This window comes from Lampris incognitus, chromosome 17 (genome assembly GCF_029633865.1).
Source record: "Lampris incognitus isolate fLamInc1 chromosome 17, fLamInc1.hap2, whole genome shotgun sequence".
In the NCBI taxonomy this organism is placed as follows: domain Eukaryota; kingdom Metazoa; phylum Chordata; class Actinopteri; order Lampriformes; family Lampridae; genus Lampris; species Lampris incognitus.
Window position 1 is genome coordinate 42,882,574 of NC_079227.1, and position 8,202 is coordinate 42,890,775.

The following is an 8,202-nucleotide window of genomic DNA, read 5'->3' on the forward strand; positions in this document are numbered from 1 at the left end:
GAACATGTTATTGGTAAACCTGGTTACGGGGAGTCATCAGTTTACAACTATATTTTAACCACATGATTTATGTGGATTGAGATAATGGGATTTCTTTCATACCCACGCATAGATGTAATCTTTTATTAACTGCCGTGAGGTTCATCAGCTTTTCCGTTACCTCCTCCACCAGCCAGCCTGTGGTGGAGACAGTCCTCAAGCAAGCATATCAGATCATTTTTATGTTTTACACATGACAGAACACCATAACATGTTTCCTTCTCTCGTGCTGCTGGCCATATAACATGTCTCATTCTGTCATGCTACTGGCCATATAACATGTCTCATTCTGTCATGCTGCTGGCCATATAACATGTCTCATTCTGTCATGCTGCTGGCCATATAACATGTCTCATTCTGTCATGCTGCTGGCCATATAACATGTCTCATTCTGTCACGCTGCTGGCCATATAACATGTCTCATTCTGTCATGCTGCTGGTCATATAACATGTCTCATTCTGTCATGCTGCTGGCCATATAACATGTCTCATTCTGTCATGCTGCTGGCCACATAACATGTCTCATTCTGTCATGCTGCTGGCCATATAACATGTCTCATTCTGTCATGCTGCTGGCCATATAACATGTCTCATTCTGTCATGCTGCTGGCCATATAACATGTCTCATTCTGTCACGCTGCTGGCCATATAACATGTCTCATTCTGTCATGCTGCTGGCCATATAACATGTCTCATTCTGTCATGCTGCTGGCCATATAACATGTCTCATTCTGTCACGCTGCTGGCCATATAACATGTCTCATTCTGTCATGCTGCTGGCCATATAACATGTCTCATTCTGTCATGCTGCTGGCCATATAACATGTCTCATTCTGTCACGCTGCTGGCCATATAACATGTCTCATTCTGTCATGCTGCTGGCCACATAACATGTCTCATTCTGTCATGCTGCTGGCCATATAACATGTCTCATTCTGTCACGCTGCTGGTCATACAACATGTCTCATTCTGTCATGCTGCTGGCCATATAACATGTCTCATTCTGTCATGCTGCTGGCCATATAACATGTCTCATTCTGTCACGCTGCTGGCCATATAACATGTCTCATTCTGTCACGCTGCTGGCCATACAACATGTCTCATTCTGTCACGCTGCTGGTCATACAACATGTCTCATTCTGTCATGCTGCTGGCCACATAACATGTCTCATTCTGTCATGCTGCTGGTCATACAACATGTCTCATTCTGTCACGCTGCTGGCCATATAACATGTCTCATTCTGTCATGCTGCTGGTCATATAACATGTCTCATTCTGTCACGCTGCTGGTCATATAACATGTCTCATTCTGTCATGCTGCTGGTCATACAACATGTCTCATTCTGTCATGCTGCTGGCCATATAACATGTCTCATTCTGTCATGCTGCTGGCCATATAACATGTCTCATTCTGTCATGCTACTGGCCATATAACATGTCTCATTCTGTCATGCTGCTGGCCATATAACATGTCTCATTCTGTCATGCTGCTGGTCATATAACATGTCTCATTCTGTCATGCTGCTGGCCATATAACATGTCTCATTCTGTCACGCTACTGGCCATATAACATGTCTCATTCTGTCATGCTGCTGGCCATATAACATGTCTCATTCTGTCACGCTGCTGGTCATACAACATGTCTCATTCTGTCATGCTGCTGGCCACATAACATGTCTCATTCTGTCATGCTGCTGGCCATATAACATGTCTCATTCTGTCATGCTGCTGGCCATATAACATGTCTCATTCTGTCATGCTACTGGCCATATAACATGTCTCATTCTGTCATGCTGCTGGCCATATAACATGTCTCATTCTGTCATGCTGCTGGCCATATAACATGTCTCATTCTGTCATGCTGCTGGCCATATAACATGTCTCATTCTGTCACGCTGCTGGCCATATAACATGTCTCATTCTGTCACGCTGCTGGCCATACAACATGTCTCATTCTGTCATGCTACTGGTCATATAACATGTCTCATTCTGTCACGCTGCTGGCCATACAACATGTCTCATTCTGTCATGCTGCTGGTCATATAACATGTCTCATTCTGTCATGCTGCTGGTCATATAACATGTCTCATTCTGTCATGCTGCTGGCCATATAACATGTCTCATTCTGTCACGCTGCTGGCCATATAACATGTCTCATTCTGTCACGCTACTGGCCATATAACATGTCTCATTCTGTCATGCTACTGGTCATATAACATGTCTCATTCTGTCACGCTGCTGGTCATATAACATGTCTCATTCTGTCATGCTGCTGGTCATATAACATGTCTCATTCTGTCATGCTGCTGGTCATATAACATGTCTCATTCTGTCATGCTGCTGGCCATATAACATGTCTCATTCTGTCATGCTGCTGGTCATATAACATGTCTCATTCTGTCACGCTGCTGGTCATATAACATGTCTCATTCTGTCATGCTGCTGGTCATATAACATGTTTCCTTCTCTCGTGCTGCTGGCCATATAACATGTCTCATTCTGTCACGCTACTGGCCATATAACATGTCTCATTCTGTCACGCTACTGGCCATATAACATGTCTCATTCTGTCATGCTGCTGGTCATATAACATGTCTCATTCTGTCATGCTACTGGCCATATAACATGTCTCATTCTGTCATGCTGCTGGTCATATAACATGTCTCATTCTGTCACGCTGCTGGTCATACAACATGTCTCATTCTGTCATGCTGCTGGTCATATAACATGTCTCATTCTGTCACGCTGCTGGCCATATAACATGTCTCATTCTGTCATGCTGCTGGTCATATAACATGTCTCATTCTGTCATGCTGCTGGTCATATAACATGTTTCCTTCTCTCGTGCTGCTGGCCATATAACATGTCTCATTCTGTCATGCTGCTGGCCATATAACATGTCTCATTCTGTCACGCTACTGGCCATATAACATGTCTCATTCTGTCATGCTGCTGGCCATATAACATGTCTCATTCTGTCACGCTACTGGCCATATAACATGTCTCATTCTGTCATGCTGCTGGCCATATAACATGTCTCATTCTGTCACGCTGCTGGCCATATAACATGTCTCATTCTGTCACGCTGCTGGCCATATAACATGTCTCATTCTGTCATGCTGCTGGCCATATAATATGTCTCATTCTGTCATGCTGCTGGCCATATAACATGTCTCATTCTGTCATGCTGCTGGCCATATAACATGTCTCATTCTGTCATGCTGCTGGCCATATAACATGTCTCATTCTGTCATGCTGCTGGCCATATAACATGTCTCATTCTGTCATGCTGCTGGTCATATAACATGTCTCATTCTGTCACGCTGCTGGCCATATAACATGTCTCATTCTGTCACGCTGCTGGCCATATAACATGTCTCATTCTGTCACGCTGCTGGCCATATAACATGTCTCATTCTGTCATGCTGCTGGCCATATAACATGTCTCATTCTGTCATGCTGCTGGCCATATAACATGTCTCATTCTGTCATGCTGCTGGTCATATAACATGTCTCATTCTGTCATGCTGCTGGCCATATAACATGTCTCATTCTGTCATGCTGCTGGTCATATAACATGTCTCATTCTGTCATGCTGCTGGTCATATAACATGTCTCATTCTGTCACGCTGCTGGCCATATAACATGTCTCATTCTGTCATGCTGCTGGCCATATAACATGTCTCATTCTGTCACGCTGCTGGCCATATAACATGTCTCATTCTGTCATGCTGCTGGTCATAGCTGTGTGTCCAACAGGTGCTCTTTAAGGGCAATAAGACAAAGATACTTTTTTGGACTCTGCAAAAAAAAATAAAAAAATTTATGTGTGGCAATCTTCGCAAACACATTCACATTTTTTTAATAATAGTGGTTTTCTAGGGTTGTTAAAACAATTGTGAAACTTCTTCTCTCTGAGTTTATGGAACTGCTTTGAAAAGGAATTCAGTCCTTGAGCCACAAGTTGGCAAAACCCTAAAGAAGGATTACCATGTTGAACTGATGATGGTGATGATGATGATGATGATGATATAATGGATCATCAGGTTAAAATACTAGAATCATTGGCAAGTCGTCCGAATCACTGAAACTTGTGCTACAAATGAGACAGAGATGGAGTTTTGTTGCTTGCCCCAAGTATATAAGACACTCAGCTCAGCGAAGGAAACTCCAGGGAGGACTTGCTGGCGGAGCACATGTTTGAACCTGAGGATGTAGAAAGGAAGCACTGGAGGTATATTTAGCTTTAACCTGGCGCTGGCTGGCCAAGTTACTCTGTCTTCTGGTGTGTACTGTAAAGCCCTTTCCTATCTGCACTTGCTTGCCTCACTGGTTTCAGTGTTTGCGCTTGGTTTTATCTTTCTTGCTTTGTGTCCTAATCTATGGTGCACATAGACTTAGCGTCTCAATTTCATACACACTCTTGGATATGAGACAATTACCGTGTGTCGCTCTACTATGCCAGTTGCCTACACGCTAAATTTCAGCAAAAGTTAGAATTGTTTTGTTTCAAACAAGTCTAACACTCATGCCAGGCTAAAAAGACGTCCCTGCACTGGGTTAAGAATGCTCAAATCAAGTTCTCCATCGAAGACGATAAAAAATAGTGCGCCTTATTTAGAAATACAGCACACTATTTGCCAGGAATGTACCAAGTGGTTGCAAGGGGTTATATAATGTACTTAATGAAGTAAAAATAGTTGGAGTTTGTCATGTGCATAAACGACAGGCAAGGGAGTCGCGATTGATAACGTGCTTTATTCAGCCATCTGCTTCCAGTCCCCGACCCGGACCATCCCCAGAGTGCCCCAGTACAGAACCGCGCTAGAACATATGGTTACGTGCCCCTCCTCTTACGTACACAGCATGCTGGGCACCATAGTTCTCATCACATCTCCCTCCTTTTAAAGAACATGTACACTACCGTTCAAAAGTTTGGGATCACCCAAACAATTTTGTGTTTTCCATGAAAAGTCACACTTATTCACCACCATATGTTGTGAAATGAATAGAAAATAGAGTCAAGACATTGACAAGGTTAGAAATAATGATTTGTATTTGAAATAAGATTTTTTTTACATCAAACTTTGCTTTCGTCAAAGAATCCTCCATTTGCAGCAATTACAGCATTGCAGACCTTTGGCATTCTAGCTGTTAATTTGTTGAGGTAATCTGGAGAAATTGCACCCCACGCTTCCAGAAGCAGCTCCCACAAGTTGGATTGGTTGGATGGGCACTTCTTTGAGCAGATTGAGTTTCTGGAGCATCACATTTGTGGGGTCAATTAAACGCTCAAAATGGCCAGAAAAAGAGAACTTTCATCTGAAACTCGACAATCTATTCTTGTTCTTAGAAATGAAGGCTATTCCATGCGAGAAATTGCTAAGAAATTGAAGATTTCCTACACCGGTGTGTACTACTCCCTTCAGAGGACAGCACAAACAGGCTCTAACAGGTACTATTTAATGAAGATGCCAGTTGGGGACCTGTGAGGCGTCTGTTTCTCAAACTAGAGACTCTAATGTACTTATCTTCTTGCTCAGTTGTGCAACGCGGCCTCCCACTTCTTTTTCTACTCTGGTTAGAGCCTGTTTGTGCTGTCCTCTGAAGGGAGTAGTACACACCGGTGTAGGAAATCTTCAATTTCTTAGCAATTTCTCGCATGGAATAGCCTTCATTTCTAAGAACAAGAATAGACTGTCGAGTTTCAGATGAAAGTTCTCTTTTTCTGGCCATTTTGAGCGTTTAATTGACCCCACAAATGTGATGCTCCAGAAACTCAATCTGCTCAAAGAAGTGCCCATCCAACCAATCCAACTTGTGGGAGCTGCTTCTGGAAGCGTGGGGTGCAATTTCTCCAGATTACCTCAACAAATTAACAGCTAGAATGCCAAAGGTCTGCAATGCTGTAATTGCTGCAAATGGAGGATTCTTTGACGAAAGCAAAGTTTGATGTAAAAAAAATCTTATTTCAAATACAAATCATTATTTCTAACCTTGTCAATGTCTTGACTCTATTTTCTATTCATTTCACAACATATGGTGGTGAATAAGTGTGACTTTTCATGGAAAACACAAAATTGTTTGGGTGATCCCAAACTTTTGAACGGTAGTGTATGTTCCAATGGAAACAATAACATTGCTAGATTATAAAAAATAGCAACAGCAACACCATATTAGCAATTTGCTAATTAACAGCATAACCAGCTAACAATGAAGACACGCACTTCAGAATTCAAACATTAACCTGAAGGGTGGGGTAGACTGCCCAGCCCTTCGACTGAGTGTGGGGATTATTCTGCCCCATTGCTCACTCAGTATCTAAACATCATACCGCTTTGGGGGTTTTACAACTCTGCCACTGGAGGTGATGGTGAATCCAGAGGGCCTTGCTGGCACGTCCGGCTCCGTGGGAGTGCCCGATGAGGTGGCGACCGGCGGGCTGAGTTGTTCCTGCTGCAAGTCATTGCTGTCTCTGGCTGGTTGGGTTGCAACAGTTGCAGGGGCAGGCACGGACTGCAGGTGCCTGCGGTTCCGTCTGAAGACAGCCCTGTCTTCCGTACGCACCGTGTAGGAGCGTGGTTCCCCTGAGGGATTCATCACGACTGCGGGCAGTGCAGCGACCAGGACACATACATATTTCCCACCCGCAGACATGGCCAATTGTGTCTGTAGGGACGCCCAACCAAGTCGGAGCTAACCCAGGGATTCGAACCGGCCATCCCTGTTGTAGGGTAATGTTATGCAGCCAACAGCTCCCCCTGGGGGCACTGATTGATGTATACTTGCCCTGTGTAACGTGCCTCAGTTGCGTTATGGGCACAGCCGGTGAATCCATGTTACTAAGCGACACAGCCCGACTCTGTCTGTTATTTATATGCACCTACACCTGCAACATGGTGTCAGAAGCTATATTGGAACCCAACGTGAGTCTTACGTTGCCTGTTGCTTGAACAGCGAGCGTTTATTTGTTTTACTAAGCGTAGCTAGAAGTTTCAGTTAGCCTACTAGCATTAGCATCGAGCCAAGACGATGGCTTCCAGTATTCCGCCGCCGGAGCCCATGAAGATGGCTGGGGCTTTTCACAGCAACTGGGCTAGCTTTCCATCAGAGTCTGAGGATTATGTGCTTGCGACCGGGATCGACCAGGCAGAGAAGCCGGTGCAGGCAGCGACGCTCCGGAGGCTAATGGGGAAGGAAGCCTCCATGTTTACCTGCACAACCTGGGACTCACAGCGGAAGAGCAGAAAGACGCCGGAGCGATACTCGACAAGCTGGGGGAATACTTCACACCTACCAAAAACGTCATCTTTGAGAGGTATGTTTTTGGCAACCTTAAACAAGAGGAAGGAGAACCTGTGGATGCTTTTGTCACGAGACTGAGAGAAAAGGCTGCCACATGTGAATATGGAGCTATAAGAGACGAGCTTATAAGGGACAGGCTTGTTCTGGGAACAACTGATGAGGGCGCCAGACGACGCATGCTGAGAGAAAAGGAGCTTAAGTTGGAGGGAGCTATTGACATTTGCCGTGCAGCGGAGGTGTTGGACAATAAGTTAAAATCCATGTCACTTAGCAGCTCTGTGCCTGGGGAGAGCATCAATGTAGCACATGGACAGAGACCAGGATGGAGACCTACCAGCAGGCCAACCGAGCCCACCAACACATCTGCACAGCCACAGAGAGGCACAGGTGAATGCAAGTACTGTGGCACACCGCACAGACGGGGGCGAGACCTGTGCCCCGCATTTGGAAAGTCATGTCGCTTCTGTGGCACTGCCAATCACTTTGCCAAAGTATGCATGAAAAGAGGCCAGCAAGCACGTCAGTTGAACGCTGTGGATGACCCGCCGCTAGGGGACCCGGAGGACAGCGACCGCGATGAGAGGGATGTGTACACGGCTGAGAGCGTGGGGGCTGTGAACACTCAAAGGAAAAAGTGGTTTGTAAAGCTGCCACTGCACAGAGGGGTCCAGAGGTGCCAGCTTGACTCTGGAGCCACCTGCAACGTGATGAGCTTGAAAGACAAGATGAGACTGGCGCCTAGAGTGCCTCTTCAGAAAAGTCTCACCAGGCTGAGACTCTGCAACAGTGAGTGGATGAGCTCAATGGGCGTGTACAGCACACAGTGTGTCATCAGGGGCAAGACGCACAGACTGGACT